This window comes from Canis lupus, chromosome 35, assembly GCF_048164855.1.
Source record: "Canis lupus baileyi chromosome 35, mCanLup2.hap1, whole genome shotgun sequence".
Classification (NCBI taxonomy): Eukaryota; Metazoa; Chordata; class Mammalia; order Carnivora; family Canidae; genus Canis; species Canis lupus.
Window position 1 is genome coordinate 9974336 of NC_132872.1, and position 16352 is coordinate 9990687.

A 16352-nucleotide genomic window follows, 5' to 3' on the forward strand; every position below is an offset into this window, starting at 1 on the left:
TCGTAAGGGCTTACTGTGAAGTTAAGGAGCCAGATAAAAGTGATAAAAATAGTGAAATAAATGCTTAGGAGCACATGATGGGGATACCCAAGTTTATCCATGAATAATGAGGTCCTGAAATACTTTTGATGTACTAAATATTTATGCTAGGTCAGGCTCAAGCTTGTAAAAACATAATGAACTGATAGACCCAGGCAAAATTTAGCTTTCTGAAGGATTCTGGTGAAGCCTGGTAGGACACTCTGCAGCATTTATCCTCTACCATTTGGGATAGGAAAGGAGATTATAGTATTATAGAATGTTACCTTGCTACATTACTTTTAGCTTCTTTAATATACTTGAGAGTTTATAACATGCTCCCATGTGTGTTATTCATTTCATCCTTGTAATGAATATATGGCTGAGTGAAAGAGATGTCACCCCCATTTCTGGTTTTACAAATGATGAAGCCAAAGGCAGCAAAGCTAGGTAACTTGACCACTATTCCATGCAAACTGACAACAGCTGCACTTGAATCTAGGGCTTTCCACTATGCTCATGTTGATTCTATTTCTGCAGAATTTCAAAACTTAGATTAGCCAGTGAATTTTCCCTTTATTTTATAAATGAGGAAAGTCATATCGAGAAAAGATGAGAGATTCATCCAAAGCCACCTTTCTGAGTATTGGAGAAGACACATGTATTTAAAAAAGGAAGACTTATCCTAAAATGTCCTGATATGTTATGATTAATGTGAGAGGAGTTACCTGAACTGCTAATTCAATAACTGAATAGAAAAATCACTGGATGGGATGTCAAAAGGCCTGAATTCTAGTCATGCCATATTGTAATAAACTATCTGTGGAAACTTTGGACACAATTATTGCTTTCACTTTTATAGGATCCCTAGGAATTCACTTGCTCGAAGAGAGGAAGGGATACCAAGTGGTGATAGGTAGCTTCCCCTGTAAGAGCAGGATTGCAGAGCTACCTTCCACAAGGTCCCACATACAGGGATGAAGGGTTATGGATGGTTCCATGACATCTAGTATCCAAAAGGAGACCACAGTGCAGGAATGAACAAATGGAGTGTATTCAGAAATTGCTGGAACATTTGTGCACCTCAGTAACTGTTAGTTTCCTTACCCAGGTCTTATTCTGAGTGGATATTGGCAGTGAAATAGTTAAGTATAAAAAGGAATTAATTTATATTTTGAAGACATTAAGAAGAAATGGAGCTTTCTGTACTTCTTAAGATTAACTTTGCCCTTTTCTTAACTTTTCCCAATTGAGTTGCCTTAATTTTCCTGGTAATGCACTGTGTTAGTTTTCTAGGGCTGCTGTGAGAAAGTACCATAAGCCAAGTGGCCAAGCAACAGAGTTTTTTGTCTCATAGCCCTAGAGGCTCGTGGTATAAGATCAAGGTATGTACAGGATTGCTTCCTTCAGAAAGCAGTGAAAGAATTTCTTCCATGCCTCTCACCAACCTTCTTGTGGTTTGCTGGCAATCTTGGGCATTCCTTGGCTTGCAAAACATCTCTCTGATCTCTGCCTTCTTCTTCACGTGGCATTCTCCTTGTGTGCATGTCTGTGTCCAAACTTCCCGTTTTTATAAGGACACCAGTTGTCTCAGATGAGGGCTTCATCTTAACAAAAATTATATTTGTAATGACCCTATTTCTGAATGAGGTCTCATTCTGAGGTATGGGGGTTAGGAGGTCAGTATATGAATTTGGGGGAGGGGTTATAATTCAACCTGAATTCAACCTGTATAAGCCCACTTAAGGGGCAAGTCATTGCACGTGTACTTGATAAGTCTAATAGGGTTATGGTAGAGAAACCAGAACCAGTAGGGTGTGTATGGGTGTATATGCACATGCACACACAGATCAAAGGGGAGGGGAAAGGTTGGCTGATTGGAAGGAATGGTAATAGAGTTATAAGAACTTTCTGTAAGTCTGAAATCCATGGGGCAGGCCATGGAGGGGGTGGGCAGTTTGGAAACCAATGCTGTAGTCTCTAGGGGATTGATTTGCCAGGAAAACCTCAATTGTGCTCTTCAGGCCTTCAACTGAGTGAGTCAGGCCCACCTGGATTATCCAAGATAATCTCCTCTGCGTACAGCCAACTGATTGTAGATATTGATGACTTCCACAAAATACTTGCACACAAAACATGGTTGACACAAAAACTGCCCATCAGAGTAAGTAACAGGGAGGGAGGCAAGAGGCAACTACTTTATTCCTCAGACCAAAATGATCTGGGGTTAATAATCTTGGATATGGTGTCCAATAATGGTGGACTGACTAGTCCCTGTTTGGGAGGTGGGGTGTACACAAGGTCTGTGTGCTATTTTGTCACAGTCTAGGACGGTTGGTGCATTTTTTCCTTTCTACCACAGCCTCAAAACAACCTCCTCTCTTCCAGTGTATATCATGAAGCTGTAGCTTCATTCTTCCAATTCAATCTTGTGTTCTCTGAAGAAAAAAATGCCCAAAGCAATTTTCACCCCATCACACACTGGTAATCATTTTATTTTTCTGATTATGTTTCCTTCTCTCTTTCAGCCCTTTGGTAAATTACGCAGGGACCCTTTATTCTCATTCTCTCTTTTTCTGTCTCTCTGTGTCTCTATGCTAAGTGCCAGCTGTCATTGCTTGGCAGATAATTACCATTTTACAAACAGTATTTAGGGAAATGACATCAGTTTCTGAATGTACGGCTGTCATGGCTTATTCACAGGGCTTTCCTCTGTTAACCACCTTCTCTGTGCACAGGCTGAGTGGAAGCAGTGGGGATTAAGGGGAGGGGGAAAGGGAAGACCCCTTGGCTCCAACCTTGTGGAGAACAATTGCATCCCATTTGTCACTGTTAGTCTGACAACACTCATTTCACTCCTCCCAAATTCCCCCTGCCATATTCTGCTTTTAGTGGATAAATAAATGATTGCTTATACAAGTTCAGTGGACTGGCTCCCCATTTGCAGTTTTTTTATAGTTTGAAGAAGCAGGTGGATTGAAAGGCAGAAAGTACCACCTCCTATTCTGGATGATAGTATCTGCTGAGCAATGCAGGTCTCTCTCTCTCATTTCATGTTCTTGATCATGCTGTTGGATGAAAAAAAAATCCTAAAATATTATGAAATGTAAAGTGTGTTTGTTTAAATCTCTTAAATTATTAGTTCAGTAATCTCCCTCCCAGCAATGTTGGTTTAAAGATTCTGTCAAGTGTATAACATTGAATAAGAGATAGACTAAGAAAATGAACAGCATTGATTAGCTTCGGTTTGGGGGTCAACTGGTGTCATGAAAAGAACACTATATTTCAAGTTAGGTAATCTGCATCCCATTCTGGACTCTTGGTTAAGAAAGGTAAGCCATTTGGTCTATACAGCCCTTGCTTTACCACTGTAAATAATAACAGTAGTGATAGCAAACTTTGTGTTCGGCACTATTCCAAGTACTTTATTTACTTTATTTATGTTTATTATTGAACCTCTTAATAACCTTATGGATATATTGCATTGTACGTATTCCCAAATGAGTAAATGGAGGCACAGAGTTGTTTCATTACTTGTTAACTGGATTTGAACGTGGTTCTAGAGATAGACTCCTGGCTACTGCAGGGGATGATGATCTCAGTGTTTTCAGCAAGTGTAGAGGTAGGAGAGGAGGTGGTGGCAGAGAGCTTGCATGCCAATTATTCGAAGACTTTCAAATTATGTAGTCCCCTATTTTTCCCACTGTCTACCTCTGTGATCAAGGTTGTGATATTCTTCTCAAAGAGCAATATTGCTAAAGGGGAGGGCTGCATAATTTGGAAAAGCTTACTCCCTCCAGGTGGATGACTATTGTAGCAGAGAGTTCCTAGTCCTTCCCAGGCCTGAGGGAAAGGATTGTAAGGTGGCAGCAAATTGGGCTGAATAGCTGACTCTTTGTAGATTTGAATTACAATTTTTATTGAGTCGGAATTGATCAGAATACACAAGTTTAGTGAGTTCAAGCCTATGGCAAATCATTTGGTGCCTTCTTACAGTAGGAAATAGAAGCAGTTTCCATTTCATGAATTGCCAATTTACCTATAAAGATCTCTTTAATAAGAACAGTTCCTAAGTTCCCAAGTCCCACTAGACTGGTTGCTTCCCATCAGAGCAGAGTATGTTCTCATTTTTGATTCTACTGCAGTTCCGCATTGGCTTTCCTCTCCACCACAGTTCTCCCCTTCCCACCTCCCTCTGTCCCTTCCTTCTCTGCGATGTAAGTGCAGCCAGAGTTGTACCAAAGGTAGATGTGTTTCTCTGCTTCACCTAGAATAGAAAAGGAGTTTAATATACAATAAATATCATAAAATTGGCTTTAGAGTTTCTGCTTCCATGAACATTGTAACTTAGCAATATGACAAGAGGGGGGCTAAATCAGATTCTGTGGGTAGAACTGCAACCCCAAGAAAGCCTCTGGTTCGATAGACAAGATATAAACTGGGGACCTAGGAAGATTCCTCTCAAATTCTGATCCTGCCAGTGTTCGGCCTTACAGCCTTGCAGAAGTCATTAAACATTAGCTTTTCTCATCTGTAACATGGAGATAATTTCCATGCAGTATTGTTATGACAAAAAGAGGTAATATGCCTTGTGTATGTTGGAACTCAGTGGAGATTAACCATTGTTATCAATCATGCTTTTATAAGGCTACTTCTATGGGGAACTATAGAGACACTTGCCAAGTAAACAATGTCCATCACGGTATTTATAAGAATTCTTTTACAAACTGGGGATCATTCATGCATTGTTGCAAAACATTCCCCTTTATTTAGTTTCCTTGTGCATCTGTGTGTGTGTGTGTGTGTGTGTGTGTGTGTGTTAAAGATAGATGAAGCAATAAATGACTCTGGTCCTAGCCACTGAGTGACAGGTCATGATTCTGAGTTCTTGTACATCCTACACAAAATTATTCACATTTGACATTGAGGTGGACGTTTGGTGAAATGACCACATGCACACACGCACGCACACACACACACTGTCACACAGACTCCCAAATGCTCCGATTTCTGACCTATCCTCATGTAACCTTTCCTTGTGGTTATCATTTAGCCTCACTTCTCTGTTAATGAAGAAAATGGCTCCATAACAAATAAACACTGTTGAAGTATCCTTTGGCCCCTAGGACCTAGAAAGACAGAGAGCCCAGAAATGGGCTTTTCTAGACTTTTTCCATTAACACCTAAACAGGTGTGAATTTATCAGATTAGGCCAGTTATATGGAGGTGTTGAAATGTGAAGCACAAGAAAAAAATGGGAATTGGGCGTTGGGAAAACTAGTGTTCACGCAGGAGACAAACCGCCTCTCAAACTTACATCTGCGGTGGTGAGACTGTGAGCCTCACCTAATGCTTTAGGCATTCGTTATCCACAGATTCAAATTTTCTGTTTCTAACATTTCATGTTATTAATATATGACTCAATGACAAAAGGTCATAAGGTGTTTTGGCTTAAAAAAATCCCTCTGATAAAACAGGTTGTTCTGATGAAATATTTCACTGGGTAGATAGTTTTTACATTAATGCTGTGACTATAGGGGGGAAATGAGATACAAAAATAAAGTTATTATTTATTTACGCTCCATCTTGTTTCAGGGAAGATTTAGAGTGGAAACTAAGGTAATTATCTGATTATGCAAGCAAAAACAGCAGAAAAGTAAACAATCCAGGTTTTAAGAAAAGAAGACATATGCGTGTTTATATAATGTGTGTTTGTATGTGTATATTATATCCTAGATTTAGATTTTACCTTTGTATTGCATATACTTAAGTATAGAGAAACAAAATTGGATGAATAAGAATTGCAAATGACATGGTAAATTGTCTTCTGCTGTGACGTGAAGTAGGTCATCTCGTGTAAAGTGAAGAGAAGACAAGGTTATGGTAGGGTGAGGAACTTTTAGGGAGGAAGAAAAGTTTATTCCTCTTTCCTCTTCCTCTGAAGATCCAGAGACCATATGTCCTCACATACTCCATCTGTGCTGCCCAATCCAGTAGCCACCTGCCACATGTGGCTACTAAGCACATGAAATACAGCTAGTCTAAGATGTGTGGTAACTTTAAAGCACTCCAGATTTCTAAGATTTCCTATGAAAATTTAAACTATCTCATTGATATTTTTGTATTCATTATATTTGAAATAATACTTTATATGTATTAGGTTAAATAAAATGGGCTGCTGAAAATTAACTGCTTATTTTTACTTTGACTGTTGTCACTACAGAATTTAAAATTATGTATCTGCCCCTCGTTTGTTAGTAGATACATATTTCTGTTTGAGAGTACTGGGCTAGACACAAAGTTCAAGCATAGAACCCCATGGAAAGTTGTAAGTAAGTGACGGTGTTAAAAAGTCAGAACATTTCTGTTGTGGATTTGGTGGGGGTCAGGCTTCCAGCTTGGCGGGAGAGGGCAAAGGAATTTCTTCACCATTATAACACAGTTCTAATTAGCCGAGATATACTTTGGCCAAGTTCAGAGCCCATGGGTATTAGCTGCGTCGAGGAGAATGGAGATGGGCAATGTGGAGCTTTGCACATTTTCTATTGCACAAGAATGTATCTGTGAGGTGAAAGGAAAATTAAGCAAATAATTTCAGTGTGGGATTTCTATTTCTTTCTCCAGACAGAATTCATTTTGTCTAAATATTAGTTTATTTGTTATTGTTGACTTTTCCATTCTAGATGGGGGTTGCCATTCTACTGGATCAGTATTCCTCAAAGAAATTGTGGCTGCAGAAAAGAAATGGTACTTCTTTTGCATTTGCAACACAACTGTTTCATTCGGTGGGGAAGCTGAGATCATTTATTTTGTGTCCCAGGTGTGCCCTCTCTTGATGGCTTAGTTACTTAACTTCCCTCAGCCTTGTTTCCTCATGTGTTCCAAACTCTAATATTTGATAATGCTGTGCAACACACTGGAACACCTTTGTGCCCATTTGTAATTCACCTCTGCCTTGTTCAGTAAAAAACAAAACAAAACAAAAACACATACATGCAAATCTGCTCACCCACCTATCTTCTGCTTGTTCTACATCTTAAAACCACAAAAAACAGTGGGAGCCTAATTCTCTCAGAGGTTTTATGGTTACGGAAAGCATGTCTCGGTGGTCTCTTATTCACCCCTCATCCCCATTCTCTAAATTGGGTCTGAACTGGTTACTATGGCAACACAAGCCCTAGAAACTTGATATGTCTTCTTTAATACATCCTACTTTGAGAAACCTATAAAAACAATATTTCTGTAGGGTGCCAGGGTCCAATTCATTTTAATTTAAGACTGATGCCAGTTAGAAAAGAAAGATCCCTCAAAATAAAATTTAAAATACATATGTAATACCTAACCCTTTAGGAAACTAGGCCCTCGGTACAGTAAGGAGTGAGAAAGGAACTGCTGCATTAGAAAGATACCCGCGGGGCTGTCAATCGACAAGTGTTTGGCAGTGGGAAATTTCCTTGGAAAAGAGAAAAATCTCTAAGAGATTTAAAGATCCTATTGAAATTCACACTGCGAATTGCCATTCCCCACAAAGGCCCTTTAAGCTGAGACAGTGAATGAACACAAGTCTCCCTAACTGGGCCAGTGCTGACAGCCTTGGCACCACTCTTCATATTCCAGCAGCCTCTCCTGTCAGCTGCAGAGCCTGTGGAACCATCAGAGGCCCAGGGAGAGGCAGGCAGAAGGTTTTCTCAGGGCCTTGTGAACTCCTGGCTGGGCTACAAGCTAAGATGTCTGTTCAATCAGATTCCCTCTGTGCTTAAAAAAAAAGAAAAGAAGAAAGAAAGAAGAAAGAGAAAGAAAGAAAGAAAGAAAGAAAGAAAGAAAGAAAGAAAGAAAGAAAGAAAGAAAGAAAGAAAAGAAAAATAGCTGATTTCAAATTCACTTTTGGATTTAAAATCTATTATGTCCTCCACTTGAGTTCTTTGCACACCTGAAACTCCCTTTAATCATCTTCTACTAGCATTCAAGTACCACTGGTGGATTGACCAGCTAGATTGTTCTTTATGGCTAATGCCACCTGAGAGCGTCTTGCTTTTATTGCTTTCCTCATCAAGTCTTTCTATTTTCAGTTCTCATCCAACTCCCTTCACACACACACACACCCCCTTTCAAGTTTCATCCCATTGGCCCTGGCGTATGTCTTTATACTCCTTATTTCGTCGTTCAAAATGTATGTCAAAGCATTAGATTGGGTGCCCAGAGATCTGAGTTCAGTTCTGGATTTTCTGCATTCTCTATCGATGACATGGAAAGGGAACACTTTGTTCTTCTTTTCTTCCGGCCAGGAACTGGTAAAAAATCATTGTGATTTAATTGATCACATGCGGGATGACAGTAAAATTGAGTAGGACTGAGCCCTTGCAGAGAGCACTCCGCTAGGGATTAGGAGATCTGATTACTCATGCTAGTCCCTGAACTGAACACAAATGTGAAGCAAAAAATGGAAGACACAGTAATAGTTGGGCTAATATGGGAATAAATAGGCAGATTTTACCCTCACAATCAAGATTAAATGTAAGGCAGACTTTTAAATTTAAAAAAAATATATTTATTTATTTTTATGTATGTAATTTGTGTAGGTTTCTACACATGCATGATCTCATTTTTAATGCTTTGACAATTATTGCTAGAAAGTCATTTTTTTTGAAAGTTTAGTCCCATTTCAAAGCCTCTCACCTGGCTGGCCAGAGTTCCTTCATTGAGGCTGCAGACTGGCAAGTATAATAATCCATGGTCCCAGGGAAAGGCAGATGTGGCAAGTATCAGGGCTCTGGAGATCATTAGCCACTTAGTGAGATATTCCATGCAAACCTCTAAACCAGTCTCCATTACAGATTTCTAAGCAGCGCTCCCCAGCTACATATTACGAATGACATCCCTAGGGACGAGCAGGTCTAATAGGGTATAGATATGTCAAGATGTCTGTAGCCCACCTAACAGTCGCTGCAGGGAGCGCCAGCCACCCTCCTGCATAAGAACAAATTACTAACACTCTGGAGGCTTTTTTTTTTTCTTTTTTCCTGTCATGCTTACTGGAGAGAAAGCAACATCCTCTTCAATACAAATGGCTCTGTGCAAAATCTCGCTCTTTTGAAGTCATTTTGGAAGTATAGAACTTAAGTTTGTGTGTATAGCAGACCTAATTATTTCCTTTTGCACTGTGATTGTTGAAGCATCTCATTTTTGGAATAGATATGACTCTAAACAGTTGTCTGTAAAGTGAGTTTTGCCAATTCTATATATGAAATATTATTTTCTCCATTATGTATCATTTAAATTAAGTTTAATTCAGCAAACATTTTCTGAGGGCCTATTACATGCCCAGCACTGTGCTGAATGTATGGGCTTCAGAGATGAATGAGATGCAGCTGTTGCCTTCAAGAAGCTAGCAATCTAGCTGGAGAATCAGACCTCTCAGAAATTAACTCTGGCAGAAGGCACCGTGTGCTAGAATGGCTGTATGCAAAAAATTACTATAGAAGTGAAAGGGAGGGAGTAATTAATTCCACCCAGATGGGTCAGGGAAACCTTCACGGAAATGAAAGTGGAGCTGGACTTCTAAGGATGTTTTAAGATTTTTCCAAGAGCAGGAGGAGGGCAGTCCAGGCAAAAAGACTGTGAGTGGAAGGCACAAAGACAAATTGCAGGAGCATTGATGCAATGGGGGACAAAAAAAAAAAAAAACTCAGAAAAGTGCTGTCACTGCAATGAATGGCAGAGGATTAACAGGGGATTCTGAGCTTTCTTCTCTGTGTCCCATCACGTGGCCGCCAATGAATCTCTTAAGACAGGGGACACCATATTAGATTGCTTTTATAAACATAACTCTGATGGCATATGGAGAAAACCAGACTGAGGGAAAGGACTGAAACCAGAGAAGTTAATCTGTAGAGATGTGGATCTGAAAGAAGGAAATGATAGTAAGGATGAAGACAGGAGGATAAAAGGTCAGAGACATTTGTGGAATCATGTGGAGAGACGTGGTCACTGAATGGATTGGTATGAAAGAGGCACGCCTGGGGTCACTTCTCCCAGATTTCCTGGCTGGGATACTTGGGTGCATGCAGATGTTTCTGACGGCAATTTAAGACACTTGAGGAAGGAATACTCACGTTTGGAGAGAAAAGATTTTTAATTTAGCTGTGGATATTTGTAGTTTGAGGTGTTTGTGAAATATCCAAGTAAGAGGTCCAGTAGGAAAGTGCAGAAGTCAGGAGAAAGGCAGGATCAGATGCACAAATGTTGGGAATCATCAGCTAATAGGTAGCAGTTGCAATTCTGGTAGAAAGTGGCATTACCAACAGTGACCTTCCCATGAGGTGAAAATTGCTAAGGACTCAGAACTCTGGTATATGCCAGTATTTGAGGGGCAAGAGGGGGAGGGGGAGGGGACTATGATGTCATACAAAAAATCAAACATAGAAGAAAAGCTCAGAAAGTAGGATGCTTGAAGCCAGTTAAGGAGAACATATTGCAAAACTAGAATATAAGGGAAGTGGGGTTTGCTTTTTGTTACATCAGCTTAGATAAGGGGGCAGTGTGGATTCAGAAGAGGGAACTGGCTCAGAAGCAGACCGACCTGGATTCTGTTTCTCACCTTACCACTTGTTCTCTGTAGGATCTTGGAAAATCATCTCCAAGCCTGTTACCTCATCTGCGAAGAAGAGTTTATCATGGGGATGACTTGAAAAAATGTGTATAAACCACCAGGGATAGGTGACATACCGAGTAGGCAATTGGTAATGGTGGTTCCTTCTAGCACCAGGTAGACAGCAGAGGTTGTGGTGAGAAGTAAGTGGGTCTGAACATTAAGATGAAGGGAGAACTGAAATAAGAATCTTGGTGAAGGAGACCTACGCCCTCAGGGCTTTAGGAAGAGGCCCAGTAAGCCAGAAGGGTCATTGCTTCTGCTTTTAGCTTCAGAGGGCACCTCTGTGGTCATTCTGTGTCTCACAGTCTAGGATAGTTGTTGACCATATGAGCCACAGTCCCTAGCCATGTCGGTACCCACAGAAAGTGTTCAAATATAATGAGTAATCAGGTATAACTGAAATGCTTCTTGAGGGCCCAGTACTGGGCTAGGCTCTAAAGGAACCAGAGATTTTAAGGTGGTTCCTGTCCTTGAACTTAGAAACTAGTGAGAGAAAAGATGGACCTATAGACAATATACTTAAGAAATTATACCAGGCGCAGGGGTTTGTATATAATAGTGAATTAGGAATGAGGGGGAAGAGGGGGGGACTGAAGGCTCCCTTAGACTTGAGGAAGTTAATTTCTAGAAGTTCAGAGAAGTTCATATGTGTCTCTAGGTCAGAGACATTAAAATGGTAGACTAAATAGGAGAGTCCAAAGTTCATATTCTAGCTCCAAGATCACAAATATGGTAAAGCCAAAAGTGAAGACTTAAAAGGACATCAAAACAGCAGCTCCAGTCTGCCAAAGGAGCTACCTGACATTGCCTTCCTTTGTCCTGATACTAAGGTCAAGCTGCTTATGCTCCTCCTCCCTACTCCCCTCCCATCTGTGTCCATCATTTCCGATTTTCTCTGCTTCTTTTAATGACAGTGCTTCCTTCTCAATTCAAAGAAACTTAAAACAAAAACAAAAACAAAAACAAAAGGAGGAACTAAAAAGGGGGGAAAAAGAACATCCAAAGCTCAAGGGAAGAGCCTGATGAGGAGCCATTTGCAGAAATACTGAGGCACCAAAGCCTCAGAGGCCGTGAGCTGCTTGTGACTCTGAAGTGAGACTGTGTGGGTGCAGCTGAGGGAAATTAGTGTCTCCTGATGCACTTCATAGCACTTTGAGAACAGGCAGGCTATTTACATAAAATGGGAAGATGCCCCTTATCCGGCATGGGGACTCAGGCACAAAGGAAGCAGAATATTCCTGAGGCTTGCTGTCTACAGAGTCTTGGGGCTACATGGGGGTAAATTTAACCCCCATGCCATGACACAAATATCTTAGGGGTGAATACCCAGAATTTATGAGCCTACGGGTGTAAGTTTATATAAATACCCCCCAGAGTTATATAAATACGGTGGTAGGACAAGCTCTGGTTAAATCCTTGCTTGCAGCCTACTAGCTCTGTTTAGAAAACATAGCCTCACCTTTCCAAGACCCCATTTTGTCATTTCTTATGCAAAGCTTTGTCACAGGGTTTGTTTGAGGATTCTGTGAGATAATATATTGGAAGGTGCCTAGCACGGAAATTGGCTTATAGTAGATGCTTGATAAATATTTATCAATAAAATACAAAATAACTCTTCTGAGATCTTTCATGCTGACATTTGCTGTCTGGCTCATGTGTCCCATCTAATGGCCAATGAATCCTAAATTACAATCCCCCATCTAGACTTCTTTCTGAAGTCTTTCTGAAGTCCAAATTTATGTATTTCACTACCTATGTAATATCCTGCTAGAATGTCTAATGAATACCTCGAAGTTAAAATACTCAAACCTGAACTACTCCTCTTCTTCTTAGACCTTCTCCTTCCATATGGCTCTGTATCTTAGGAGGTGGTAAATCCCTTCCAGTTGTATAACCCAATATTTAGGATCTCTTACCCTCCTCTCACACATGGGAGAGATACCACTATATCTTGTGGCTCTGTCTTCAAAGTATATCCAGAATGCGACCATCTTTCTTCCCTATTACTGCTGTCGTCTTTACGTGAGCTACTATCAATACTTGTCTATAGTATGCAAGGCCCTCCTAATGGAGTTCTCCGTTTTAACTCTGGACTCCCTACAGTTACTCTCAACAGAGCAGTCAGTGATCCAATTCAACACAGAAGAATATACATTAATCATTTTAGCTCCAAATGCAAGCTCATAATAGATATCTGCTTGACTTCCCCTCCCCCCTTTGGTTCGTTCTTTTGTGAAGGTCAAGAACGAGTGAACAGAGAGATATGCAGAAAACCAAGGTCCTAAAGATTTTCATGAGAAGATCTAAAGAAGGAGGCAACATAAATTCGATGGTGCCCCCCAAAATATATTAAGGAGTATGGAAGCTAAGGAAGGATCGTTGAATTTGGCTACTGTGGAAATACCAATAACTGAAAAATGCAGACTCAAGGGAGAAGTGAACAGACACAAGTTTACGAAGGTTTACAGATTACATGACAAAATTAAAAGAGAACTATCTGTAAGTTGTTTTTTCTTAAGTTTGGCAATAAAGCACGGCAGAAATGAAATGGCCGTTCAAATACACACTACCTACGTTTGGACCAGTAGTATCTTCAAAAAAAGAAATGTGTCTATGGAGACTTGCCAGCGGGTTCAGAATTCTCTGAGCTTCCCTTCCTACCCTAAGGTCCAGAGCGTTTTATCCTTTTTCATGCTGTCCTCTTTTCATGCTTTTATGCTTTAGTGGTGGTTCACTAGTCCCTTTTAGTGGTGGTTCACTAGTCCCTTTGTCCCCAGACATGGTTTTCCGCATGTGGTTCACTAATCCCTTTGTCCCCAGAATCACCTTGGCCCCATTCCGTACAGCCTGTGTACTACCCACCCACCATTCCCCATCCTGCTCCACCCTTCAGCACCCTTACAAGTTCAGGCACCCAAGACCTCAGCCCTGTCCACTGCCTTAGCCTCCTGCTTGTGGAAGATTTCAGCCAGCTGTGAGTTGAGGGGATAACTTGTATTATGTCTTTGGAGATGAGTGAATCCTGCAGGCAGAAGGAAGTAGCTGTCATAACCCCAGAGACTAACAATGCAAGAGGGAGAAAGTTACCGATAGAAGGTGACACAGTAAATGGGACATGGGATCAGGAATGCAGGTGGAAGCTGCGCATGACTCCCCGGCCAGAAATTCAGTGCATTTTATTATTTGTGAGTTTGAACTACAGGAGGGTAGGTAGCTATTTAAGACTCTTAACCAAATCTCCAGAGTCTCTCCAGACACCAGCTCCATCCCAAGGACCAATCATTCACTGCTTTGACCTCTCTCCTCTTTCGCTGCCTGTCCTCCTTCCTACTACCTGACTCAAGCTTAACTGGCTGGACTGGGGCTCAGCTTGTTCTTCTAATTAGAAGCAGGAGGTTAGCAAAGTCCCAGGTTCAGTAACACTGATGCTTTTTTCAGTTTCTGTTTGCCATGCCATTAGTGGCAGCTTCAAGCTGAGCTGAAGACATTCTAAAGAGTCATTGTTCTTCTCCTGGATATATTTTAAACGTGGGCAGAGGTGAGATGGTATCTTTTTTCCCCTGTCCCCAGACCAGCGTCTTTCCTTTTCACATAAGCTGAGCTTCTAAAAACTAAACAAAGAGCAATAACAGTTTCCCTTTGCTGCTACTTCTGGACCATTTTATGGCCAGGACATTACCTAAAAGCCTTCTGTGATTATGAAATACATTTCAAGTTGGATATCTTTTTTTTTTTTTCTTTTTTTTTCCATTTTCGAGTCCCTTCATTAGCTGATTGTTGCTGCCAATGCAATTTCATCCTGGACACAGTTTCACAGAAGACTCTTGAGCTTCCTTTTCCTCTCTTCTCAATGAGCACTTCCAGTAAATGCCATAATTAAAATGCACAAATTAGCTTCATCAGAAATCATCACATCTCAAGATTGAAGTTCAGAAGTGTCATGCTTTAGAATTAGAAATTGTTTCCCTACTGTTATACATTTTTCAATCATATTTTGGTAAGAACTACAATTTACACCAAAATATAAACCTCACCATTCTGTAAGCAACAGTGAATGAGGTTGACTTTTGGGCTGTTGTCTGTCCATGGTATTTTATATACAGTAAATTTCCAGGAATCGGATTGAAGTTTTCACCCACAGGAAATATTTACTTCTCTTTGAAATCCCCTCAAGTCATTAGCTGTCCCATTGATAAAACTGATTTTTTTGTACTACCCCCTTGAAGTCTAGTAACCCCAGGGATGTAACTATTTTATTCTTTCTCTGCACTGCTGTGCTTAATGGGTATGGAAGGCTTACTAATGTCATTGACAAAGGTACCCCATACGTCCAAGTTCTTCATTAGCTACATGAAGTTGGGCATTTTGTTGCTGTCTGTTGAGAGGCGATACCATTGGTGTGAAATCTCAATGCAGAATTGAATCAATATAAGCTTTCTGCATTTGCTGAATTTATAGTGTCAGTTGCGTGTTTGTGATAATAATGACACTCAGCTCTTGGAAATACTTTAGACTCTTGAATCTGTTCTAATAGTTGTGAGGTGGATGATTACTGGCATAGACTCATTTTTCATCTTCTCTGTGAAAATATAATAGGGGAAGGATGATTTTATGGAGATTTGCTATAGAATAAATGCAGGAAATATCAAAGGCAATTAAGGCAGCAGGATATATACAAAGTGTGGCAAGGTGAAGAGTAGGAAATGGAGGGAGATTCTACAGAAATAGTCACAGAAGTCTCAGTGGAGTCCAGACATTTATATAAGGTGAATCTGGGGGATCAAGAGGCTTTTTGTTTCATAAAATTCCCCAAACTTCATAAAGATACAGAGAAAACCTACAATGTTTGCTAAATGCATTTCTTACATTTCATTAATTCAGTTCTAGTTTGAAATTTGTGATCAAAGCATTTTTTTTAAAAAGATTTATTTAGAAAATACTGTAAACAAGATTATCATGGGACCTTATAAGTTTTTGAAGATAATAGTTTTTAAGAATTTTTAGCATATTCATAATATTCATAATATGGATATTCAATTCTTGGTTATACATGAGCTTGCCTTATATAATAAACTAAATTAAAGCAGCATCTCTGCTTAGAAATGCTTTGTTGGTCATTAAATTGAGTTATTATGACTTCTTATAGACCAAAGCTGCTTTTAATTTTTAAGGGCATATCTAATTTAGACACTAACTGATTCTGATGGGCTTCCTCTTCTGAGGTTGACATCATGATTCTTAACTATTTTTTTATTAGCACCAACAACTTAATTATCAATTAATATTTATCAATTTCACTAATATCCATGTCATTGCTCATTTATTTAGCAAAGAAAACTTGATATGGCTTATCACACTTAAAACTCATTTCATAATGTTTACAGATATTAATTAAAGTCTTTTAATTGGTGTTGAGTATTGAATCTTGTTGTTGGTTTTTGTTTTTTTTTTTTTTTTTTTAATGTGGTTTGATTGAAAGGAGTTGCATTTGTGGTTTCTCCCTAACCCTCTTGTGTTTAAAAATGGGATTTTAGTTTTTAAAACATTTGTGTATTTGCATTATATTCAGGCATTTAGGTCCCCTTCAAAAAGTCTGGGGCCCTTTTTGACAAATATGTAAATTTATGATGTATCTTTTAATAAATTGGGTTATATTTACACTATAGAATACTATGCAGCACTG

At 39.7% G+C, this 16352-nt stretch overlaps 1 long non-coding RNA gene across 1 annotated transcript in view; it reads left to right on the forward strand.

Annotated features, from left to right (window-relative positions):
* LOC140624808 (uncharacterized) overlaps positions 1 to 16352 on the forward strand; it is a 610288-nt gene that overhangs the window by 306284 nt on the left and 287652 nt on the right. The window lies entirely within an intron of this gene.